The sequence below is a fragment of the Salmo salar genome, chromosome 23, assembly GCF_965601325.2.
Source record: "Salmo salar chromosome 23, fSalSal1, whole genome shotgun sequence".
NCBI classification, from domain to species: Eukaryota; Metazoa; Chordata; class Actinopteri; order Salmoniformes; family Salmonidae; genus Salmo; species Salmo salar.
The window spans coordinates 21196850-21224806 of record NC_138313.1 but is presented as its reverse complement, the minus strand read 5'-3'; the positions used below and the strand labels follow the sequence as shown (position 1 = coordinate 21224806).

Below are 27957 nucleotides of genomic sequence, written 5' to 3'. Positions count from 1 at the left end.
CGATCAATTGAATTTACCACAGGTGGACTCCAATGAAGTTGTAGAAACATCTCAAGGATGTTTGATCAATGGAAACAGGACGCACTTGAGCTCAATTTCGAGTCTCATAGCAAAGGGTCTGAATACTGATGTAAAAAAGGTTAAAAAAAATATTTATACATTTGCAAAAATTTCTAAATCCTGTTTTCACTTTGTCATTATGGGGTTGTGTGTGTAGATTGATGAGGAAAAAAATACATTTAATCAATTTTAGAATAAGGCTGCAATGTAACAAAATGTGGAAAAGGGGAAGGGGTCTGAATACTTTCCGAATGCACTGTATATGGTAATCAGTCAATTGAAACAAATTCATTAGGCCCTAATCTATAGACTTCACATGACTGGGAATACAGATATGCATCTGTTGGTCACAGATACCTTAAAAAAAGGGAGGGGCGTGGATCAGAAAACCAGTCAGTATCTGGTGTGACCACCATTTGAATCATGCAGCGCGACACATCTCCATGGAAGAACTGGGACATTTTCAGCTTCCAGGAATTGTGTACAGATCCTTGCGACATGGGGCTGTCATTATCATGCTGAAACATGAGGTGATGGCGGCGGACGAATGGCACAACAATGGGCCTCAGGATCTCGTCACGGTATCTCTGTGCATTCAAATTGCCATCAATAAAATGCAATTGTGTTCGTTGTCCGTAGCTTATGCCTGCCCATAACATAACCCCAACGCCACCATGGGGCACTCTGTTCACAACGTTGACATCAGCAAACCGCTCACCCACAAGACATCATACATAATGTCTGCTATCTGCCCAGTACAGTTGAAACCGGGATTCATCTGTGAAGAGCACACTTCTCCAGCATGCGAGTGGCCATCGAAGGTGAGCATTTACCCACTGAAGTCAGTTACAACGCCAAACTGCAGTCAGGCCAAGACCCTGATAAGGATGACAAGCACGCAGATGAGCACTGCGTTTGGCAGTTTGTGCAGAAATTCTTCGGTTGTACAAACCCACAGTTTTATCAGCAGTCCGGGTAGCCAGTGCTAGCTAACATATTCATGCTTTGACTATTTCTCTCTGATTTAGAAGATATTGTTGCCCAAACAACATGCTGATCTAGGCCTACACCAGCACTGGTATCAGGCTGTATTACCTAGCTACGTTTGAGCTGACTTTTTACATTTAGCTAATTAGCTAACTAGCTAACTAGAAATTAGCATTAGCAGCTAACAAAATTTATTTTAGCCACAACTTTCTAAGAAAAGACAAACTAGCTGTTTGCAGACAGTATGATACGAACTAATAGTGTAATTATAGAACACTTGTGGATTTATATTCAGAAGCAAAGTGGAAATCAGCATCATTGTCACCACCATTGTCACCACATCTTGTTGCATCTGACCATGCAGACAGAGTGAACGGCACAGCAAGTGCTCGAGTGACAGGGTGCAGGGCTTGGTATAAGAAGCGCATGGGGAAGCGGCATCCGGGAGGAGCGGGAGAGACGACTCAAGTAGGAAAATGAGTAAAGTATAAAAAAATATGTTACATGCGCCGGAGTGGTGTATCACATTACAAATTGAAATACTATTATTAAAAAGTAAAGTAAAAACCCAAACCGGTGCATGCATCAATACCAGTATATATAGTAAAATACTAATGCTGCCCAGGCCTATAAGGTTACTATGCCTTTTGCGGACATTTTTCTAATTTGATTGTCTTTTTCCAGACTGTAACAACCATAACAGAGGGTGTAGAATCCATAAGTCATTTTTCGTCTCTAAAGTAATAATGGAAATAACAACCTTAAAAAAATTCTAGTTTTTGTGCTCAGCCAAGCCTTTCCTTCGAAATGGCTATCCATTTTATGACCTAAGACTCCTCTAAAAGCTTGTCAATTTCATACAACATCCATAACGCTTCGTATTTGCTTTATTTCTCCAACATGCCAATATTTAGAAGTTAGCTTTTTAGGTATAAACACCCCCCTAGGGCTACTATACACACATAAAAGTTTAATTTATATTTTTTGTAAATTCTTTGACACATTAAAGTTGTGATTTTGCGTGCAAGTCCATAACACTGGAATCGCCACGAAGAAAAACATGCAGACAGAGCATGACGTGAGAGCAGAGGAATGATAGGGAGTAGGATTAGGGTTAAAAAGCTACAGCAACATTTCTGTTTCTTCTAAAATAACAACAGTTGCAGTAGCAGCAGCAACACTAGCGGTAGCTACAGCTAAAGGCTGTGCTTGTATAACTATGAGGTCACTCAGTGCTTCACTGATCCGCTGACACAATGACCTATTTTCCTCCTCCTTCCCCTTTAACTTCATCACAGCTCCACAGGCAGCCAATAACAGAGCACTTTCAGTCACCATGAAACCCTGAGCAGCCAACCACTGAGCAGAGAAAGTCACCATGAGCCCTGAACAGCCAATCAAGTCCCTAACCAGCATATCACAACATTCAAAAGCCAATTACACAGTTAGCAAATGCATCCTGGCTTCTCTGGGGCAGTAGTGAGACAAGAGGAAAAGAAGAGAGAGGGAGACATGAAGGATAAAATGAAGGACATGGAAAACGAGAGGGTGGAAGGGGAAGAGAAATGTTTTTAAAGTAGCCACTCATCAATCACTGAAGCCGCAAATTTCCTGTTTCTCCCTCGTATACACAGAAACCGATTAATAGACCTCCCAGGCAGGAGCCCCCTCATCATTCCATAGTAGCCTCAAATACAGAGCCTATAGGGAGGAGGTCGGAGACCTGGAAGTGTGGTGCCAGGACAACAACCTCTCCCTCAACGTGAGCAAGACAAAGGAGATGATTGTGGACTACAGGAAAAGGAGGGCCGAACATGCCCCCATTCACGTCGACGGGGCTGTTGTGGAGTGGCTCGAGAGTTTCAAGTTCCTTGGTGCCCACATCCCCGACAAACTATCATGGTCTAAACACACCAAGAAAGTTGTGAAGAGGGCACGACAACACCTTTCCCCCTCAGGAGACTGAAAAGACTTGGCATGGGTTGCCAGATCCTCAAAAAGTTATTCAGATGCACCATCGAGAGCATCCTAACATCACCGCCATCGAGAGCATCCTAACATCACCGCCTGGTATGGGAACTGCTCGGCACCCGACCATAAGGCGCTACAGAGGGTAGTGCATATGGCCCAGTACATCACTGGGGCCAAGCTTCCTGCCATCCAGAACCTATATACTAGGCGGTGTCAGAGGAAGGCCCAAAAAATGGTCAAGACTCCGTTACCCAAGTCATAGACTGTTCTCTCGCCCTTAACGTTACCGGAGCGCCAAGCATAGGTCCAAAGGGCTCCTTAACAGCTTCTAACCCCAAGCTATAAGACTGCTGAACAATTAATCAAATGGCCACCCGGACTATTATTTTTAACTTTAGCTAATTTAGTAAATATTTAATTCTCTATTTTCTAATAACTGCATTGTTGGTTAAGGGCTTGTAAGTAAGCATTTCACGGTAAGATCTACACTTGTTGTATTCGGCGCATGTGACAAATAAAATTAGATTTGATTCGATTTTTCTCCCACTTACAAAATCTCACTCACCAAACCCTTTTTCACCAATTCTCTTTCACAGGCATTGTGCTGATGTGCTGTGTGTGTGTGTGTGTGTGTGTGTGTGTGTGTGTGTGCGCACGCACGCACTGTCTCAGATGTAGGTCAGAGGAGCTCTGAGGATATGACTCATTCTAAAGTGGATCCTTGGCGCAGCACGTCGTCACGCGCGCCAACGCATGCATCGAGACGCCAGCATATCGTCAGTGCCCATCAGCAACCCCATAGCAACCCCATAGCAACCGCCCGCGCCATACATGGTAAAAATAGCTCAGCTGAATTCCTCTACAGCTGAGAATTGCTCCATCATGAGTGCGCATCCCCCTATTCTATTATAGAGCAGAGAGAGACTCCCTTTATCTCTGTTGGAGGCTGAGCTCCCCCCTATGATGGTCTACCTACCGCAGAGAGAGGACCTACCTCCAATACCTCCAAGACCTTCGCTAGAAAAATGAGAAAAAAAGCATCAATAGTACTGTTTGTCCATCTTGAGACACTGTAGCCAGTATGCACTTCCTCAAAATAGTCTGAATTTATCTAAGATAACTCAAGAAATCGGTCATTAATTTTGACATTTTTGCCAATAAGATCTCATTGAATGACAACAAACACGTCACTGAAGAAGCCCTACTGTCGACCAATCACCAACGAAGGGGCGTAGACTTTGGCTATCGACTTCAGGTTGCCTAGAGACATTGTGTGTGCACGAACAACATCTTGGTGTCATTATACTCTTAGTGTGCTCTAACATATGGACCTTCTGAAATACACATTCACATGAATTAATTAATTTAACATTCAAAAATATTAATATGAATCAATCTCAAAAGTACCCTTTTTGATTTTAAGACGTATTGTTTGGAACAATATCTACTCTATAAGTACATAAGATTCACAGAGTGGCCTCTCTGCTAATTGTGGTGATATTTATGAGCACCACCAACACAGCGAATGGGAAAATGGATTTGAAGGGAACTCTGCTGGTGATTTGCTGAATGTGCAACCCTAAAAGGAGGGCTGTGATTGGTTAATGAACTATCATGTCCATTTCTATGCAGAAAATTGTCATATTTTCAAGTACCAGAGTGCACACTCTTGAAATGTGATGTGTTTGAAGAGTATATGGTTCCAGACAATGTCTAAAAATAAGCTAAATCAAAAAGGGTACTTTTGAGATATTCATATTTTTAATGTTGAATAAATGAATGGGAATCTAGACAGATATGAGAGCACACTATAGCCTACGGAGTATAATGACACTGTCACGCCCTGGCCATAGAGAGGTTTTTATTCTCTATTTTGGTTAGGCCAGGGTGTGACTAGGGTGGGCATTCTATGTCCTTTTTTCTATGTTTTGTATTTCTTTGTTTTGGCTGGGTATGGTTCTCAATCAGGGACAGCTGTATATCGTTGTCTCTGATTGGGAGCCTGTTTTCCTTTGGGTTTTGTGGGTGGTTCATTTCTGTTTTCCGTTTAGTAGTTTGGAAACCTGACGGAACTGTTGGCTGTCATTTTGTTTCTTTTGTAAAGTGTTCTATTTCTTCATTAAACTTCAAGATGAGCACTAAACACGCTGCGCCTTGGTCTACTCCCTGCAACAGCCATTACAGACACCAAGATGTTGTCTATATCATGTACAGTTCACGGATGAAAGGGTCTAACTGGAAGGATGTAAAACGTACCTATATTAAACACAAAAAATCAGATCTGGATCGTATGGACCTTGGCATACAGAATAGGTCCTTTCTAAGCTCAGCCCAAGCCTGTGTGTACCATCCCGACATATTCTGACATCGGAAACCGAAAATAATTTGTGGACCATCGATTAGTAAGGGGGTAGGATAGCCAGTGTCACCATATGAAAAGCAGCAGTACTGCTTTTAGGGAACTGACAGTGTGGATGGGAAAATGTCTCCGCCATAGAAACAGGCCCATTGGCTCGCATTGCCGACATTTAAGATATTCAGCCGTTCAGACAAGGAGCTGGAGGAGGAGAGGTTCTGCTCTAAGTGACAGAGAATCCCTCATTAATCTAATGCAGTCGGAAACCACCAACGAGCATCAACACATTCACTGCCGGGAAAGCGAACCAAATATACATTTACCCACACTTTGCATATACACCCTCTCTCTCTCTCCCACTCTCAGACACAAAGGTTACACCTCTCCCTGTCAAATCAGACAATAAGAGAGCGTGCCTGCTATCAGTGCACACTGTGGTTAATGGCTTCTAATTAGTAGGCTGACAATTCCAAGAAGAAGGAGAATACAGTGGAGTTACTGACAAACAAAAACAGCAAGCTCGATGATTCTTCTGACAGTCAGTGATCCGTACTGTAGCTGGGCTAAAGCTTAGACCTTGAGCTACTGTTTCTCTATCCATGCTGCTGCCCAGTTCCCTGCCAACCCCAGCCCGTCTCCCCACCACTGGGCTGCTGAAGCCCCCAGAGCTGGGCAACCAGTTGTGTTCCACCCAAGCACATGCATCCGCAGCCCCGACAGCACAAAAGGGGTCTTTGTTTGCGTTTGCATCCCACACTCCACAGACAGGAATGTCAGAGTAGGGCAGCGGTTTCCAATGGCAGCAGGAGGAAGGAGAGGCTGCCAGGAGCCCCGCCACTTGCCCATTCTCCCACAAGTGGCCAGTTCAGAGGAGAGAGAGAGAGAGAGAGAGAGAGAGAGAGAGAGAGAGAGAGAGAGAGAGAGAGAGAGAGAGAGAGAGAGAGAGAGAGAGAGAGAGAGAGAGAGAGAGAGAGAGATATGAGCACTGCCAGGCCAACACAGGAGAGGAAGAAATTAAAGACGCCATGCCAACTGCCCACAGTGCCCGCTATCACCGCCTACCACAATATGCGTCATGAGTGTAGGCTTACACTACCGTTCAAAAGTTTGGGCTCACTTAGAAATGTCCTTGTTTTTCAAAGAAAAGCACATTTTTTGTCCATTTAAAATAACATCAAATTTATCAGAAATACAGTGTAGACATTGTTAATGTTGTAAATGACTAGTGTAGCTGGAAACGGCTGATTTGTTATGGAATATCTACATAGGCGTACAGAGGCCCATTATCAGCAACCATCACTCCTGTGTTCCAATCAGGGGCGGAAATCCCGGGGGGGACGGGGGGGACACGACCCCCCCATCCTTGGAAAAATATGATTTGTCCCCCCCAATATATCACTGAAACATAACTATGTAATTTAAATAATATGAATAATACGCAATGAAAGCAATTGTGCTGATTATAGACAGTTAATAGCACGTGTTTAAGTTTCAAAAGATTGCGACCCCCCCACCCTTTGCCTCACAATGTTTTGATCCACTGCCAGTTCCTTAGTTGGCAAGGTAACAGAGGGGTCGTATCTACTGTCTGAAAGGCACTCAATGAACGTAACTGAAGTGAGGTTAATCCAGTCAATCGCGCACACACACTAGCTGAATATGCAGAGCTAGCGCGCAAATATTAACTATTAAGCTAGCTAGTACCTATTCCATTTATGTGGCCTCGTCAAAGATGGAATCTTTGCTATCGTCAATTTATTCCAAGATCAGCATGCAGATGATGTAAGTTAGTGCTTCAAAGTCCCTGCGATAAGGTTAGCGATAAACTGAAGTCCAAACTCAACTACACTCTCTTCTACCATTGTCTTAAATATATTTAATGGTCTCGTTGCAAAAGCTAAATTGTCGCAAGGGAACTTTTATTTATTTATTTATTTTATTTCACCTTTATTTAACCCGGGTAGCAAAGATTATAGCAAACACCACTGAAACGGAATTGGTGCTCGCTAGCTTTGCAAATTCAGCTATTGTTGGAAGCCAGCCAATATGAAACAAACTATTAAAATTACAAAAGGTTGCAGCATATGTTGTGTAAATGGTGAACTCATACAGCTGTCAACTCTTGTCATTTTAATCCGTTTCACATTTGCTAGCTACCTTTTAGATCGAAGCCCAAATAGAATGATAAAAGATAAGATGATAGAAGCCCATCTCCTACTGTAAATAACCTGTGTGTGTGTAGCCAGCCAGCCAGCCAGGTAGAAAAATGGCAGAAAAATAAAAGACGGACATCAGAGTATTTTTCAGTACACCAAAACGCAAAGTAAGAACCCTAGTAAACTAATATCTCAAAGACTAGTTGATAAAATGTTCATAAGAAAGAAATGAAATTCTAATGGAAATGTTTCACAATGATGTCATTAGGCAGAGCAGGCAACAGATGGCACACCGACAGCAGAGTTGGGGACAGATATGCAGGGACAGACTGGCAGAGAAAGGGAGTCTCAGGTAAGTTTGTTGAGTCTTTGTTTGGCAACATTATTAAAGGTTCTCCTTTTTTAGACTTGTAAAATAGGAACATAATTGGAAAATGCCATGGATACCCCCACTCTCAACTTAAACTGGTGACTGAACTAAGATTTGTTAAAGGCAATGGTATTGCTGTTGTGATTAGTTGTGTAGTTTTGGGAACCGGTACCGGTAGTTAGGAGTACGGCAAACACCTTATTTCTTTGGTTTCTCAATATACATTTACCATATTACAATGTAGGCTATGTGTTACAGCACTACTTTTGGTGTCCCCCTCAGGAATTGCTCTTGAGAAAATGTAATGTAATTGTCCCCTCCAAAGTTGATATCAGATTTTCGCCCCTGGTTCCAATGGCACGTTGTGTTAGCTAATCCAAGTTTATCATTTTAAAAGGATAATTGCTCATTAGAAAACCCTTTTGCAATTATGTTAGCACAGCTCAAAACTGTTGTGCTGATTAAAGAAGCAATACAACTGGCCTTCTTTAGACTAGTTGAGTATCTGGAGCATCAGCATTTGTGGGTTCGATTACAGGCTCAAAATGATAATGAGCCTCTGTACGCCTATGTAGATATTCCATAGAAAAATCAGCCGTTTCCAGCTACAATAGTCATTTACAACATTAACAATGTCTACACTGTATTTCTGATCAATTTGATGTTATTTTAAAATGGACAAAAAATGTGCTTTTCTTTCAAAAACAAGGACATTTCTAAGAGACCCCAAACTTTTGAACGGTAGTGTAACTGTATCGATGTTTTCCCCCATCACTACTTAATAGGCAGGACAAACCCGTTTTGGTGATTTCATAAAAATAAATAAATCACAGCATGTTTTTGAACTCATTCAGCAGTTTTTACCAAATTAAGTACAATACCATTGGAAATTAATTTTGTTAATAAAGTTCAATATATATTACAAAAACGTAAATTGAAAATGATGCTGTCGCTGCTTTCTGTTGACAAAACATTTTGATAAATAGCCCAAAGTGAAAAAACAGTTTTAAAGTGTCCAAATCAATAACCAGAAACAAATTTTGATATATTAAAAACCTAAACATACAATTTACTCTATACACATACTTAGTAATAGTAATCATATTGCTTGTATTTTTTAAACAAGCACACATATGGCAAAATAATTAAGCATGCCAATTTATGATAGTATACATTGAGTGCACAAAACATTAGGAACACCTGCTCTTTCCTTGACAGACTGACCAGGTGAATCCAGGTGAAAGCTACTGATGTCACCTGTTAACCTGTAAATCCACTTCAATCAATGTAGATGAAGGGGAGGAGATAGGTTGAAGGATTTTTAAGCCTTGAGACATGGATTGTGTATGTGTGCAATTCAGAGGGTAAATGGGTAAGACAAAGTATGTAAGTGCCTTTGGTAATAGGTGCCAGGTGCACCAGTTTGAGTGTCAAGAACTACAACGCTGCTGGGTTTTTCATGCTCAACAGCTTCCTGTGTGTATCAAGAATGGTCCACCACACAAAGAACATCCAGCCAACTTTACACAACTGTGGGAATCATTGGAGTCAACATGGGCCAGCATCCCTGTGGAATGCTTTCGACACCGTGTAGAGTCCATGCCCCAACAAATTGAGGCTGTTCTGAAGGCAAAAAGGGGTGGGGGGGTGGGGGTGTTCGTAATGTTTGGTATACTCAGTGTAGATTCATGAGAATTGCAATACATATTGTATCGACACCCAAGTATCGTGATAATATCGTATCATGGGTATGTTGACCACTCACAAACTATTGCAAGAATGACATTTATTTCTCACTCATTTAACCATTTAGAGAGTTTATGAAATGCTCTCAAACACAATTTACCCAGGCACTCTAGACTAGAGCCTCCGTAGAGGCTAAACGTTTTTCTTTGCTATTCGAACGGTTATTACGGAGACCGCGGTCATTTGGCTGGCCAATTACAGTCATCAAAAACTCCACGACCGTCACAGCGCAAACGTCAACATCAGAAGCAACCATTTATCTCAAGATAGTCAGGCTATAATATATTCCAAAACACTTACCTAACACCATTTTGACCTATTACCTGGACACATTTTAACAAAGACTTTACTCTACTTGGGCTAACCCATATACCCACTTTGAGAAACCCAAATTTAAAATTCAGACCCCAATAAGCTGACACATAGCTAAAATCATCAAATATAAATTACATGCACAAATAACCAAAATGTGTCACTGCGTATATGCAAAAATGCTTTAGACCACATTAACTTAATAGACCGGTCACACCAATGGTGCCAGTCTAAATGGAGTCGTTGCATAGACTGTGCAGTACATTCCTCAAATGCCATGCAGCCTTTTTCTTCGTCTCCTTACCTCTTTCACTTTATTAAGCAATGTCCCGTAAGGCAACCACCCCTCTGCAGCCCATGGTCTCAGCACAGCCGTTTTGTTCAAAATGTCAACCTGGAAAATAGAAATAACAAAGGCCACTGAGAACCACACATACATTTGGTCAAGATTGCCCTGTGGTCTGGGCGAGTCTACATGGTAGGAATATGAAACAGTCGTTACCTAACATTCTTGTGCAGTGACCCACCTGAAGCTTTTCAAATTTCCTTGTGACCAGCCAAAGAAACAAACACAATATATTGTGCCAGAGTGCAGTCTTTAGCAGGCAGGGCTGGGAATTGCCAGGGACCTCACAATACAATATTATCACGATACTTAGGCGCCGATACGATATGTATTGCGATTGTCACGATTCTGCATGTATAGCGATTCGATAATGCGATTCGATGTACCAAACATATTGACCACCATGTCTGCTGCAAAGGGGACACAAGAATGAGCCATGATCAATCAGCCATGGAAATAAAAGTGCTGAAATCATGTTGAGAATAAGCTAGAGATGGAGTTAGGGTCTTGCTATAGGTTTCATTGGGGTTGGCTGTGTGGTGAACTGTGTGTTTCCAGAGGACAAGGCGGTGCCGTGTGAGGTTCTGTCCCAGCCATCAGCTATGCTTCTCCCAGAGGTTCTGATTAGAGATGAATCACATCCTGAAGCTTCCAAAGCAGTGACACACCAGTCAGAAAACACAGACACACACAACCACACACACACACACACACACACACACACACACACACACACACACACCTCCTAAACTAATTTACAACCAAGGCTTGGCACTGTGTCAGTCAGCTGGGATGGGGGGGTTCGGTACCACAGATGTAAACACAAGCTTCCGTCTGCTCCTGGATCCACATGAAACTAAACCTCTGTGTGTGTCGTGTCTTGAACCTGGCGAGAGAGAGAAATAGAGAAAGAAAGAGAGAGAGAAGGGTTGGGCTCATTTCAAATTGATTTCAATTTACTTTTCAGTTTATTGAAAAGTCATTAAATTGTCATTTTAGTGAGCCCAACTCTGACTGACAGACAGACAGGGCTAGTGACTTGAAGGGGTTTAAAGGTGCTACACCTAGAATTTCTCCCCTACATGGAAGCTAGGTTAATTGCAACAGTGCTAGGCTGCATTCAAAACAAATCTCCCCGCATCTCATTTCCGTGTTAGGTGGTGGAGACTTGCTTGAGCCTTTTACTATCGGTTTTAGTCCACCAGCTTCAAACAGCTGTAAAAACTACATTTTTGGTGATTGAAAATATATTTCAGCGCAATTTTGATGGTACAATGATTCCCTACAGCATTCAGTGCTTGTTTTCTCACATAAACTGAAATTGAGCGAACAGTGTACAATTTTAGCAGCCAGGAAATGACAGTCCGATTTCTTCATGGCCACTTAACACGATTCCCACTAGATAACACAGCCACAAAGTCAAAAAAGCTTTCCCATTTTGATTACAGATGCCGCACCGGTAGGAGAACTCAACAGGCGAATATCACAGCGGGAAGTAATACTGTGAAACACTATCATTGCAAAAACTACAAATATATTGTGTACATTTTCTCAAATTAAAATTCTAAAACAAATCCTGCCTAGCACCTTTAAATGGGAGGATATTGTCTCAATTAGGCTATTATCTGATGAAAGAAAACGAATCCCCGTTTCAATACTCTTTGCACAAAGACAGACCCAGGCTGACCTTCTCCATCACCACTGGAGTGGAGATACACCAGATGTTAAGATGGCGCCGAAGAGGAAGGCTGACTCTTTACATGCCCGTAACCAATGTGTGCCCATGTATGCTGACGATTCAACCATATACGCATCAGCAACCACAGCTAATGAAGTCACTGAAACCCTTAACAAAGAGTTCCAGTCTGTTTTGGAATGGGTGGCCAGTAATAAACTGGTCCTGAACATCTCTAAAACTAAGAGCATTGTATTTGGTACAAATCATTCCTTAAGTTCTAGACCTCAGCTGAATCTGGGAATGAATGGTGTGGCTGTTGAACAAGTTGATGAGACTAAATTACTTGACGTTACCTCAGATTGTAAACTGTCATGGTCAAAACATATAGATTCAATGGTTGCAAAGATGGGGAGAGGTCTAGCCGTAATAAAGAGATGTTATGCTTTTTTGACACCACACTCCAAAAAGCAAGTTCTACAGGCTCTAGTTTTGTCTAATCTTGATTATTGTCCAGTCGTGTGGTCCAGTGCTGCAAGGAAAGACCTAGTTATGCTGCAGCTGGCCCAGAACAGAGCGGCACACTTTGCTGTTAATTGTAATCAGAGGGCTGGTATAAATACTATGCATGCCAGTCTCTCTTGGCTAAGAGTTGAGGAGAGACTGACTGCATCACTTCTTTTTATAAGAAACATTAATGTGTTGAAAATCACAAATTATTTGCATAGTCAACTTACACACAGCTCTTACACACTTATCCCACCAGACATGCCATAAGGTGTCTTTTCATAGTCCCCAAAACCAGAACAAATTCAAGAAAGCGTACAGTATTATATAGAGCCCTTACTGCATGGAACTTCCTTCCATCTCATACTACTCAAATAAGCAGCAAACCTGGTTTCAAAAAACAGATAAAGCATCACCTCGCGGCACAACGCCTCTCCCCTATTTGACCTAAATAGTTTGTGTGTATGCATTGATATGTAGGCTACATGTGCCTTTTTAAAAATGTATGTAGTTCTGTCCTTGAGCTGTTCTTGTCTAATGATGTTCTGTATTATGTAATTCTGTATTATGTTTCATGTTTTGTGTGCACCCTAGGAAGAGTAGCTACTGCTTTTGCAACAGCTAATGGGGATCCTAATAAAATACCAATTGTGCAATTTTTTTCGATTTTCTTCGTAACTTATTTTTTAAAACTTATTTTGTACATAATATTGCTGCTACCGTCTCTTATGACTGAAAATAACTTCTGGACATCAGAACTGGGATTACTCAACACGAACTGGAAGATGATTTTTCATTTAACGAGTCTGACGAGAAAGATATACTGCTCTCCCGGGAACAGGCCCAGATCCCTGTCATTTGCGTGAAGAAAAGACGGAGGAAAAGAGGACGCAGATCGGGCTGCCTTTTGATCATCCGTAAGCGAGCGAGTAAACTCCCACTGCCACCCATTTTACTTGCTAACAAACAATCATATCTTATGTTTCACCGAGTCGTGGCTGAACGACGACACGGATAATATAAAGCTGGACGGATTTTCAATGCACCGGCAGAACAGAGAAGCTACAGTTGAAGTCGGAAGTTTACATAAACTAGTTTTAAATTACTCCAACCTAAGTGTTTCAACCACTCCACAAATGACTTGTTAACAAACTATAGTTTTGGCAAGTTGGTTAGGACATCTACTTTGTGCATGACACAAGTAATTATTCCAACAATTGTTTACAGGCAGATTATTTCACTTATAATTCACTGTATCACAATTCCAGTGGGTCAGAAGTTTACATACACGAAGTTGACTGTGCCTTTAAACAGCTTGGAAAATTCCAGAAATTATGTCATGGCTTTAGAAGCTTCTGATAGGCAAATTGACATCATTTCAGTCAATTAGAGGTGTACCTGTGGATGTATTTCAAGGCCTACCTTCAAACTCAATGCCTCTTTGCTTGACATCATGGGAAAATCAAAAGAAATCAGCCAAGACCTCAGAAAAAAAATTGCAGACCTCCACAAGTCTGGTTCATCCTTGGGAGCAATTTCCAAACGCCTGAAAGTACCACGTTCATCTGTACAAACAATAGTACGCAAGTATAAACACCATGGGACCACGTAGCCGTCATACAGCTCTGGCAGGAGACATGTTCTGTCTCCTAGAGATGAACGTACTTTGGTGCGAAAAGTGAAAATCATTCCCAGAACAACAGCAAAGGACCTTGTGAAGATGCTGGAGGAAACGGGTACAAAAGTATCTATATCCACAGTAAAACTAGTCCTATATCGACATAACCTGAAAGGCCACTCAGCAAGGAAGAAGCCACTGCTCCAAAACCGCCATAAAAAAGCCAGACTACGGTTTGCAACTGCACATGGCGACAAAGATTGTAATTTTTGGAGAAATGTCCTCTAGTCTGATGAAACAAAAATAGAACTGTTTGGTCATAATGACCATTGTTATGTTTGGAGGATACAGGGGGAGGCTTGCAAGCCTAAGAACACCATCCCAACCGTGAAGCACGGGGGTGGCAGCATCATGTTGTGGGGGTGCTTTGCTACAGGAGGGACAGGTGCACTTCACAAAATAGATGGCATCATGAGGTAGGAAAATTATGTGGATATATTGAAGCAACATCTCAAGACATCAGTCAGGAAGTTAAAGCTTGGTCGCAAATGGGTCTCCCAAATGGACAATGACCCCAAGCATACATCCAAAGTTGTGGCAAAATGGCTTAAGGACACCAAAGTCAAGGTATTGGAGTGGCCATCACAAAGCCCTGACCTCAATCCTATAGAACATTTGTGGGCAGAACTGAAAAAGCGTGTGCGAGCAAGGAGGCCTACAAACCTGACCTAGTTACACCAGCTCTGTCAGGAGGAATGGGCCAAAATTCACCCAAGTTATTGTGGGAAGCATGTGGAAGGCTACCCGAAACGTCTGACCCAAGTTAAACAATTCAAAGGCAATGCTACCAAATACTAATTGAGTGTATGTAAATTTCTGACCCACTGGGAATGTGATGAAAGAAATAAAAGCTGAAATAAATCACTCTCTACTATTATTCTGACATTTCACATTCTTAAAATAAAGTGGTTAAGCTAACTGACCTAAGACAGGGAATTTTTACTAGGATTAAATGTCAGGAATAGTTAAACTGAGTTTAAATGTATTTGGCTAAGGTGTATCTAGACTTCCGACTTCAACTGTATAAATGTTGTACTGAAGTGTCTGCCCAGATTGACAGAAGGATCTGGACCTCCTCAAAGGACCAGGGAACCAACTTTTTATTTCTTTGCTGCAACAGTATACATTTTTCTGTTGATTGATAAAGAAGCTGACAACTGGTTGCTTAGCAACTGTGTTTGCCAACTTGAGGACAACGTCACTGGCCTGAATTTTAATCGGGCTAGCATCAGTTGTGAAACTGGGCTGCACTGGCCAGGGTTTCCTCCGACCCAGCTCTAATTTGAGAATTCCATTCATGCCAGCTCGAATGTGGCCTTAATTCAAATGCCAATGAAAACGGGGCTTAGGTGTCAAAATGCACATCTCCTCATATACTTATTTCCTCACTGTACAGTTTCAACGAATACAAGGTTTAGGCTAAGGAATAAACTGTGTACTATTTGGGGAGTGACTGACACACATCCTAACTTGGTCACGGTCAAACCAAAAGTCACTGGACGTTTTCTAGAACTCAGACAACAGGCTACTTACTGTGCATGCTGTGTGCAGTGCTCAAGGACAACTTTCCCACAAATACTCCTAAAGACAAACAATAACAATGAGGACACAGACAAGGCATGCAGACACAGCACTATAGATATCACAAGATGCATGGCGAAACAGATGCAGTTCAGGGTGGATGAGAATTACCATGGCCTGCCCTGAACAACTTGTTCAACCATAGAGCCACTGAACAACTTGTTATTCCATTTCCATTGACAAATGTATGTTTCAACATTGGTTACACGCTGCGTCTGTCAGTGCAGATCAGTAGAATTCAGAGGGCAACTTAACAACAACAGATAGGTACTGCTTCAACAGCTGACAAAGACACATATTGGTATGTTTTCAAGGCTGCCAAAACACAACCCTACTGAGCATCACAGGAACCAGTGCACCAAAATGCATTAGACAGGCATTCCGTGCATGGTCAGATAGCTCTACTTGAATATAGCAGTGGCTATTAGATGTATTCCATTTGCATACATTGTATCCTAGTCAAAAGCCATATACGGGTGATTCTCATGAAACCGGTTTTAAACATGTCTGTACCAAATAGAGTTACAAAACCTATGATGCATCTGCAAAAATCAATTATCATTCTGCAGACTAAGATGTCTAGTTTCTGGTAAAGTGCTAACTTTTTGGTGACCTGACCAAATTCACATAGAAATGTGTGTTATAGATCTGTCATTCTCTTTGAAAGCAAGTCTAAGAAGCAGTAGATATGTTCTATGTGCACTATTTCTAGGTTCCGCTTTGTCTTTTACTTTCGGTTGTGTACAACAGAGTCAAAACAGCTGAAAATACAATATTTTTGGTTATGGAAAATATGTTTCACAGCAGTTTAGATGGTACAATGATTCTCTACATTATACTTGCTTGTTTTGTCACATAAAAACAGAAATTAGGCAAACTATTAGAATTTTAGCAACCAGTAATTGGCAGTGCGATTTCTGCATAGTTAATCTTTAAATACATTTTATATTTTTGCCACAATATCTTACATTTTCACTCCAAAATCTCGTTACCGAAATGCGTCCGGATTAAATTATCGGGTCATTCTATACAATTTTACTTTATAAAAAAAATTATTTGAATAAAAGACAAAATAGGTTGCTGTAGTTAGTCTATAAATCATAATTGTTTTTATAATAGTTGACGTTGACATTAAACTATCATTCAGTATTTATGTCTGATTACAGTAACACTTTTTCAAGTTCCTGTAAAAACTAAAGTTCTATTCAACCATGCTTGATGCATCATCTAGAGGAGTAGTCTTTAGATGAGAATAAGTTAATGAATTCGCTTAAATTCGCTGGTTCACCAACTACTTCTCAGACAGAGTTCAGTGTGTCAAATCGGAGGGCCTGTTGTCCAGACCACTGGCAGTCTCTATGGGGGTACCACAGGGTTCAATTCTCGGGCTGACTCTTTTCTCTGTATATATCAACGATGTCGCTCTTGCTGCGGGTGATTCCCTGATCCACCTCTACGCAGACGACACCATTCTGTATACATCTGGCCCTTCTTTGGACACTGTGTTAACTAACCTCCAAACAAGCTTCAATGTCATATAACACTCCTTCCGTGGCCTCCAACTGCTCTTAAACGCTAGTAAAACTAAATGCATGCTTTTCAACCGTTCGCACCCATCCGCCCGACTAGCATCACTACTATGGACGGTTCTGACTTAGAATATGTGGACAACTACAAATACCTGGGTGTCTGGTTAGACTGTAAACTCTCCTTCCAGACTCACATTAAGCATCTCCAATCCAAAATTAAATCTAGAATCGGCTTCATATTTCGCAACAAAGCCTCCTTCACTCACGCCGCCAAACATACCCTCGTAAAACTGACTATCCTACCGATCCTCGACTTCGGCGATGTCATTTACAAAATAGCTTCCAATACTCTACTCAGCAAACTGGATGCAGTCTATCACAGTGCCAGCCATTTTGTTACCAAAACCCCTTATACCACCCACCACTGCGACCTGTATGCTCTAGTCGGCTGGCCCTCGCTACATAATCGTCGCCAGACCCACTGCTCCAGGTCATCTATAAGTCCACATCATCATCATCTGCTCATCTATCACTCCAGTGTTCATTTTCTAAATTGTAATTACTTCGCTACTATGGCCTATTTATTGCCTTACCTCCTCACGCCATTTGCACACACTGTATATAGACTTTCTTTTTTTCTATTGTGTTGACTGTGTAACTCTGTGTTGTTGTTTGTGTACCACTGCTTTGCTTTATCTTGGCCAGGTCGCAGTTGTAAATGAGAACTTGTTCTCAACTAGCCTACCTGGTTAAATAAAGGTGAAATAGAAAATAACATTTAATTATATTAAAATGCCTTCAGAATGAGGTTCTTATTCTCAAACACCCCCTTTACCTCACTTGGCCTTCTCATTACCAAAACGGCTAAAACGTTCAAATAGGGAAAAAGTCAGAGAACCATTACCTTACCAACATTGAGGCATAAATTGGCTTTAGTGATGTGGTCAATTGTTTGCCGACTCATTATGGCTCTCCTATTATTTGCAGATTGAGCTTGGGCCTCATTACCGAAAAACACATTTATCATTACCACATCATTTTTAGGTCCGTTTCGGTAATGAGATCCTTAATTTCGGTAATAATACTAAGCTAATTCTAATGTATAGTCAAATGGGTGTGCTGTGCTGGTAACTTTATTTATTTACTAGGACCACTTCTTAAACCTATTGTATAGATATTTTAGTAAAACTACAGTTATTTGATTAAGTAGGGTTTGTTACGAAAAATGGGGTGTATAAAACCCAATGTAATTTACTTTAAGCCACAATGGGCTGGATATCCCCCATTTCGACACGTGTACCTGTTTTCACACTTGTTTGATATTCCAAAACAGTTGTTAGTCCATATCTCACGTATTTAGAAACTTTATAGGCATATTGTGTTATGCTGTTTGCCCATAGGATTCCATTCAATCCATAAATATACCTAAAATACCTTTCAACCACAAATATCCACATCCTAATAAACCAATATTACCTGTAATTACCTTGGATAAAACAAATATTAAGTCACTTTATTAACGTTTAAATCAACTTTTGGATGCAATAACTTTACTTATACTGAAATAACGAGTATTTTTGTAAATTGCATTAAGATCAGTGATTTTAAACTGAACCAAAATGTACAGTTCAAATAAGGAAATCAGTCAATTGAAATATAGTCATTTGGCCCTAATCTATGGATTTCACATGACTGGGAATACAGACACGCATATGTTGGTCAAAGACACCTTTAAAAAAAAAAGTAGTGTCGTGGATCAGAAAACCACTCAGTATCTGGTGTGACCACCATTTGCCCCATGCAGCGCGACACCTCTCCTTCGCATAGTGTTGATTAGGCAGTTGATTGTAGCCTGTGAAATGTTGTCCCACTCCTCTTCAATGGCTGTGCGAAGTTGCTGGATATTGGCGAGAACTGGAACACGCTGTCGTACACATTGATCCAGAGCATCCCAAACATGCTCAATGTCTGGTTACATGTCTGGTGAGTATGCAGGCCATGGAAGAACTTTGACATTTTCAGCTTCCAGGAATTGTGTACAGATTCTTCCGACATGGGGCTGTGCATTATCATGCTGAAACATGAGGTGACGGCGGCAGATGAATGGCACGACAATGGGCATCAGGATTTCGTCACGGTATCTCTGTGCATTTAAATTGCCATTGATAAAATGCAATTGTGTTCGTTGTCCATAGCTTACACCTGCCCACACCATAACCTCACCACCACGGGGCACTCTGTTCACAATGTTGACATCAGCAAACCGCTCACCCACACGACACCACACGACACGACTGCCATCTGCCCGGTACAGTTGAAACCGGGATTCATCCGTGAAGAGCACACTTCTCCAGAATGACAGTGGCCATCAAAGGTAAGCATTTGCCCACTGAAGTAGGTTACGACGCCAAACTGCAGTCAGGTCAAGACCTTGGTGAGGATGACAAGCACGCTGAGGAGCTTCCCTGAGACGGTTTCTGACCTTTTGTGCAAACACAGTTTTATCAGTTGGCCCGGGTGGCTGGTCTCAGGCGATCCCACAGGTGAAGTCTGATATGGAGGTCCTGGGCTGGCGTGGTTACGCGTGGTCTGCGGTTGTGAGGCCAGTTGGATGTACTGCCAAATTCTATAAAACGACGGAGGCGGCTTATGGTAGAGAAATTAACGTTAAATTCTCTGGCAACAGATCTGATGGACATCCCTGCAGTCAGCATGCCAATTGCATGCGCCCTCAAAACTTGACACATCTGTGGCATTGTGTTGTGTGACAGAACTGCACATTTTAGGAGTGGCCTTTTATTGTCCCCAGCACAATGTGCACCTGTGTAATGATTATGCTATTTAATCAGCTTCTTGATATGTCACACCTGTCAGGTGGCTAGATTACATTGGCAAAGGAGAAGTGCTCACTAACAGGGATGTAAAGAAATTTGTGCACAACATTTGAGAGAAATAAGCTTTTTGTGCATTAAACATTTCTGGGATCTTTTATTTCAACTCATGAAACATGGAACCAACACTTTACATGTTGTGTTTATATTTTTGTTCAGTGTATTTCACCTCCAAGTCATCTAATTTGCTAGGTCATTAAAAGCTCAAATTCGTCACAGTCTCTGTGGTCATATAGCTATCAGAGATGGTCCCTAATTTAGAGAATCTCCGATGCTATAAATGCTTTTGGTTTTACTACAGTCAATGGCAGTGTTTTTTGTACTTGCAGTCCACCCAACTGAAAAGTGCACATTCACTTCCATAACATTTGTTCAAGGCTACCAGCATGTAAGATAAACATTCACAATAACACAGGATACCCTTACAAAACTGCAGTACAATGAAATAATGGTTGTTTAATTAATGATATCTGTGTTGGCTTCTAATAGTAATATTTTGTCTTGTGTAAGCTAATTGCACTGTTTATTGTGCTGCACATTTTCTTCTATTGTGCTAAATGCAGTTTTGATGTTCTATTATGACTGAAAACAACTAAATTTGTTTTCAGAATTTAACAAATATCACATAGGCCTGCCTATGTCTTTTTCTTCAAAAGCCTACTACAATCCACCAGCATTTACAAAACTCAATTTTTAATCGCATTTATTTCCATCAATAATTAATCAAAAACAATTGCACCTGAATTTGACCCTGAAAATATGACAATTATACTTCTCTTTAAAGCTTTTAATAAATTTACATAATGCATGCAGTAATTGGACTTTAATTTCAGTAGCTAAATAAGGAGGTAGGCATATCAGTTCCAGCTAAAGCAATGGAATATTTTTTTTCACTAACATGTACAGTAGTTGGCGGCAGTACACCAATAGGTGTAGTCTCCCATAAAACCTTAAAGAAAACGAAGCTAAAACTTGGATTGGAATCTGTGTCTCACGCGTAGCAAAAGATCTCTGGACTCAGGCAGCCTGCTTGAGAGCAGCCGTCAACATTCCATATGGCAGTTGGGACAGAGTGCCCGGTAAGCTACACAACAACACAGCTAGAAAACCACAACAGTTCCTCAAAATTTACACAAGAAACTTCTAAAAGATTTGACTGCTAAGTGGTAGTCCCCTGTTCTCCTGCATTCTTGTTACACTTTTGCAAGTAAAGCAGCAGTTTGTTGGGAAGAAGAACATCAAGGAATGATTTGAGCTAGCTACTGTAGTTAGCTAGCTTGCAACACTTTGATTTCTTTTGATGATAATAAATGTGTGTGTCAGTGGAGGCTCCTCAGAGGAGGAAGTTTCAGAAAAATAAAAATTGGAAAACATTTTAAAAGTTATCCTTTTCAGATAAAAATATACAAAATATATTCACATCACCAAATAATTGATTAAAACACACTGTTGAAGGTCTACAGTAGCCTCAACAGCACTCTAAGGTAGCGCCATAGTGTAGCCGGAGGACAGCTAGCTTCCGTCCTCCTCTGGGTACATTGACTTCAATACAAAACCTTGGAGGCTCATGATTCTCACCCCCTTCCATATACTTACATAGTAATTATGACAAGTTCCGGAGGATGTCCTCCAACCTATCAGAACTCTTGCAGCATGAACAGACATGTTGCCCACCCAATCAAAGAATCAGATAATTAATCTACTACTGAAAGCATAAGCTACAGCTAGCTAGCACTGCAGTGCATAAAATGTGGTGAGTACTTGAGTCAGAGAGAAAGACAATACTTGAACAGAATTGAACATTTTTTTTTCTTCCAAAATGAAGAAGCAAGAGAGATTGAGATTCTTTTTCAGAAAAGAAGCTAGCTAGTTTAGCCTACTCAAACACCCTGCTCAAACAGAGGGGTGATGTGTTAGCAAGCTGGCTATGACTATCCAACACGACACAATTTATTTCCACCGGGGCCCGACAGTGTAAGTGCTAAACTGCTTAGTGATTGCACACTAACTTTACTGCATGATTGTAGCGGGTTTACTAATGTGTTAGTTCTATTAGCTATGTTGACTATGATGTTACTTTAGCTAATATGGTGACAACGATGTAGGCTGTGTGTAGTGGTTACGTTAGGGTTTGGCTTGGAAAGGTTTTTTCGCCTGGTCACATACAGCTGATATGTTGTATATTGAAGTCCACTGTCTGTCACCTCAAATTTCTCTCTCGTCCTGTGTGTACCCACGTTGTAAACTTTCATTCGTAGGCTAGGTTGTAGCCACCTCACAACCGGTATAGGGAAAATTAGAGTATCATGTAGTAGCCTAAACCTAACGCTGTTACATTTAACTTGGTGAATGGAATATCAATGACAGTCATCCTATATGCTGTAATAGAAATAAGGCCTTGCTCATGAAAAGTAAAACTCGTCCTCCCTCATCTTTAACAGCACCGACCGCCGCTGGTGTGTGTGTTTGTCCTCTATGTGTGTGTCCTCTACGTGGGTGTGAGGGAGAGAAAGAGAGAGGGAGAGAGAGAGAGATGATCACAATAAGTTTAGAAAAAAACATTGTCATGTCAACATTGTCATGTTAACTATTTGTGTATCTGTGTGAGAGGTTGGAGAGATGATTATGATCACAATAACTTATAGAAAAGATTGTCATCATGTCAACGTTGTGTCATGTTAGCTGTGTGTGTGTGTGTGTGTGTGTGTGTGTGTGTGTGTGTGTGTGTGTGTGTGTGTGTGTGTGTGTGTGTGTGTGTGTGTGTGTGTGTGTAAGAGAGAGAGAACATGAATACACAAAACATTGATTGTTTGTGTGCGTAAGAACGTAAACTAGGATAATTCTTGAAACTTCTACCCCAATATGGATGTGAAGATACTCTTGATTCATTAGAGATCCTTGTATATTTTATATTTCAAAATAACATACATTTTGCCAATACCTGCTCCCCATCAACGCGCATTCTGATGTTACACCGATCAACTGCCTTTGTCAATTCTTTGTTCTCTGTTTTTGCAGGAATCTTCTATCTTGGATGGAAGGATGGAGGAGGGAATAAAGGGAATGAGTACAGAAGTTATCCAAGCTGCTGACTAAGAAACGTAAATAGCCCATGCTTTGCTGTCTATCCCTCTCCGTCTGTCTGCCTGACTGCCAGATTGCCGAAGAACCGTTTTGGAACCCTTTTTTCTAAGAGTGTAGTGTAAGTAGATCCAATTGAAATGGCACCGCTTCTAATAATATAACATAGTAAAGCAAATCAAATCCAATTTTAACTCGGCTTTTTTTCCCCCCAGGTGCAAAACCCTTGTGTACTGATTTAACAGACACCTCCCTTGGTGAGCAATGTTCCCTCTAAACTGTTGCCCAGAGACTGTCGGGAGCGCAGAAGAAATATCAGCCAACAGAGAGAAGCACGAGATTGAACGTCACTCAAATTCCTAGAGTTTCCCCTAATTAACATTATCAACGTTTTCCTTTACTGTGGCAATTGTGATCAAATCAAAGCAATATTAGCAACTTTCAATGCAACATGCTGAAACAAAACAAACTATATAAGAGATGTTGTTGTAGGCAGAACGCATCGGAGCAGGATTCTATTGGGCATGACTCAGCCTGCACTATACACAGACCAGTGCGGCATAACCAATCAGAGCCATATGTCCACATTTTGTTCATAATTTGTAGTCGGCAATGGGGGAGTGATTGCTTCCTACAAGAGCACAAAACATGTGCATTTCTAGACATCTTTGAAAGGCAAGTCAGGTAAAGAGCTTTTTTTGTCTTAAAGGGACAGTGTTGTATTTTGAGACAGGCTTGAATAAGCTAAGTAGCCAATAGACAGAGGGTGGCATAATTTGTCTGATTCTTTGTAAACTGGTTTCTTGCATCAAACAACAACATTTTCAGTTACCTCCTTGTCTGAAGGACAAGTGGATAAACAGGTTAATGTCAAGCCCTGCATGTTTTTTTCAAAAGTCTCATAATTTAGGCCTACATAGAACACCACACATTGGCTGCTACTTTAGGCTGAATGATAGAACATCTATTTCCATGTTAAAATGTTATGGGATGCATTTTCTTTATTGTTTTTGATGATAGACCACTCTGTTAGGCCTACATTATGATCAAATAGCCACAGTAGCCTATCTGGCCATTGTTAAAACTGTAACTTAAAATGGGTACAGCCTCAGTGTTCACAGCAAAAGCACTCTGGAAGTTCATTCAAGTTTGCGCTCACCAGACCTGAAATTTGCTCAGTGCCGGAATTTCTTTTTAGGTAACATTGTTGGTGAGTCATGTAAAGTTTCTCCAATTTCTCTCTGTCGCTCACTCAAACACGTGTGCAGTTGCAGAAAAGAAGATGAGATTTGCCAATTACACCCATTTCTAACACTATTTGTTGCATTAATGATACGACAGACATCACTTTTGAACAATATAATATTTTATTGTCTTTACACATACTTACATTTAACTTCCTTTTTTTAAGACTGCCAAGCTATGCTCAATTGGGGAACCTCTGTCCGGGACAATGTCCTCAGGATTAGGCAGCGGCGTGTTTATAAAAAGTGTTTTGAATATTACATGTATTAAGATAAAGCAAAACTTGACCATTTAGAGAGGAGTTAAACATTTTCATTATCCAACTACTGTCTAATTTTTATATCCTCTTTCTTCAAAACGTTTCAGATTCATGACCAATTAATTAATGTCCGACTTCAATATGTAGGGACCGAGGAGCAAACATGCCTTTGCTACCACTTTTAGTAGATTCTGACTGTTAAAATATATTTTACTGTGCGTTACTGTCATGTCGTGTCCTGCATGCCCACACTGTTGTTTTTTTGAATGCTCACAATAAGTGTCATGAAAAGCCAGAAAACTCAGGAGATTGATTTGTTGCGGGCCCTCTGGAAAGTCCCGAAATATGCCCCTGAGCCGTGTTGGTGAAGGAAGCAAAGTATGTATATAAGCAAGTTGCACTTTTTTAAAAGACATCTCGAAGCTATAACTGACACAAAATACTTCAACTAGCACCATGCAAATACTTTTAGCCAGCTGAGTCCACAAAGTTTCTTCAAGAATGTCCTTTCCTCGTTTGCTTATAAAATCTCAAATTGATAAAAGTTGTAATGCGCTGATTCTCTTCGCTGCAGATCTGAGCCATCACACGACTCATCAAGAGGACCGCTATGCTCCAGATCACCATCTGTGCTCAGAGGTCCTTGATGAGGATCTACCCCATCACACCACTCTTATTAATCATTAATCGAATAAAACAATGGACCTTTATATACTCACAGTATTTCTATGCATGTCATTTCTGTGGATGAATTATGAAACAATTACGGTACACAGATGTGTGAAAAATTGTGATGTAGATTTGTTTTTGCCATTGCTTGATACATTTTAAATGTAAAAATATGTTGCAGATTAACTTCAATCGGTGACTATGGAAACAAATAGAAATGTAATGAACAATGTTTTAATATCCAACTTTGTCCTCTGCAATAGTTTTTACAGTACACTTTTAGAAAAAAAAGGTGCTATCTAGAACCTAAAAGGGTTATTCGGCTTTCCCCATAGGAGAAGCCTTTGAAGAATCCTGTTTGGTTCCTGGTAGAACCCTTTTTTGGTATCAGGTACTGTAGAACCCTTTTGGTTTCAGGTAGAACCCTTTTGGGTTCTATGTAGGACCCTTTCCACAGAGGGTTCTACATGGAAACCAAAAGGGTTCTATGTGGAACCAAAAAGGCTTCTCCCTAGAACTAAAAATGGTTATTCTATGGAGACAGCTGAAGAACCGTTTTGGAGCCCTTTTATCTAAGAGTGTAGTAATAAGCTGTAGTCAGGTGGTCATTACCAGGTTATGATGAGGTCTTAACTACGACCAGTAGGCTACATAATATAGCACATAAAATAGTGGTAAGATTTATGATCAGCTGGTCAGATAGAGATCACAAATATATCCAACTGGTGTTATGGCGGTCTGAAAAATACGTTAAAACGTCCTTTTTCAACCAGTTTGCGACCAGAATAAGACGTCATACTGACGTCTCTCAACCAGGGTTTGTCCACTGGGTAGGCTCCTTAAGAGTACGTCTTGGGCTAGCTCATGACATGCAAAGTGTGTTCCCGTTATACGGATTTCCTCTGCATAATATTGATGCCTATCTGCATTTCTCACTGGATCACCAAGCTACGTTTGCAGGTTGCGTCCTTAGATCCTGGGTGAAAATGTTGAGGGTTAATTGGATTTGTTTCAGCCCACATCCACGCGAAAGCTTCAGATTGCACTGTAAAAATCTAACTCACATTCACAGCTACTGTTCACTGCACAACCGTAGCGTTCAACCCACTGACATTATAGGTTCAGCCCCAAACGGAACATCATTAGAAATTACAGTGAAAGAGACGCAACTGTGCTGTCATTACAAACGCGCACCCGAAACCAACTGCGTGTTTCATCCCTCCAAAACAGGGGTCAATGCGAGCTACCAGGCTAAATATAGCAACGTAGTTATAACACATTATGCGACAGATACATCCACAATACTAATGAAAATGGTAAACATACGAAAACCAGGAGCATATTTAAACATCAAAAACCTATGCGGCGATCTACTGCACACTCCCCGGTATTTCTAGCCTAGATTACGAATGTGGGTCACCAGGCCTTCTGAAACAAGCTTGCATATCTAAGGAAAAAAATGCCTCGGTTTACTCCTCTTCAATATAACTGTGTCTACACATAAACCTATGACAGGCGCGTTTCCAAATGTAGTGGATTTTGTCGGTTAAAAGGTCATTCTTACCTTGTCTGTTCACCGTTCATCTGGATTTCCCTGCTTCTTGTTTTGCTTTAGCTGGCCGCCTTGAGTTGAACTCATAGAGAATGATATAGGCCTCTAGTGGCCAAAAGGCGGTATTAGCATGGGCAGAGCCATTGAGGACTTCCACCATTTTAATGTAGTCAACTGGGTGGCTGATCCCTCCTGGTGGGTTTCCACTAGTTACCACAGCCACAAAGTCAAAATGGCTATATGGTAAAAATTCATAAAACAAACATTTGCTTTTTGGTCTTCATTTAGGGTTAGGATTGGGCATAAGGATAACAGTGTGGTTAAGGTTAGGTTTAACATCTTATTATAAGAAGAAACATTTTAGAAATAGACAGGGTTTATGACTTTGTGACTGTGGTAACTAATGACGACCCTCCTGGTGACCCTGTCAAGTCATGTCCAACTGTGTCATCAGGAGGGATCAGTCAATCGTAAATAAGAAAATGTACTACTTCAAAATGGAGATTGCCTCAATGGCGCCTCCCATTCTGTCACAGACGCTATAATAGCACACGTACAACGATACGTTCTCTATATATCTCTATGGTTGAACTGGATTTGAAAAAAACAGGAGTCTACTTCGATCTCTTGACGCGCATGCGCAGTTGTTACTGAGCAATACATTTGACACGAACAAACTCATATATAACCACGTGCCCATTCACAGTTTTCATGCGAGTAAAGTCATAGGCTACTGCATACATATATATTTTTAAATCACGACAGCTGTGATGGAAACGGGACGTTTCTGTACAATTTTATAAATGCCGACATTTATATTGTGCGATATACCTGTAAAATGAATGATGCTTGAAATGGCGGTGGAAACGCCTTTATGCGCAGGTATTGATATAATAACCATCATATCGAAGTAAACTTGGAATCACGAAATGATAGTGGTATATCATTCTATCACAATGACTCACTGGAATCACGAGATTATATGT

At 40.9% G+C, this 27957-nt stretch overlaps 1 protein-coding gene across 2 annotated transcripts in view; it reads right to left on the bottom strand.

Annotated features, from left to right (window-relative positions):
• The window catches only part of clocka (clock circadian regulator a), a 67800-nt gene extending 40726 nt beyond the window's left edge, over nt 1-27074 (bottom strand). Inside the window, exons 1-3 of one of the 2 annotated variants that reach the window (XM_045706084.2) lie at nt 26984-27072; nt 10486-11190; nt 10263-10352 (exon numbers count right to left, since the gene is read on the bottom strand). The gene's annotated coding sequence lies outside the window, so the exon portion shown is untranslated. Of the gene's footprint in view, nt 1-10262; nt 10353-10485; nt 11191-26983 lie in introns of both variants that reach the window. The other variant, XM_014169004.3, reaches the window with a different exon arrangement.
• Between the last annotated feature and the right edge of the window lie 883 nt (nt 27075-27957).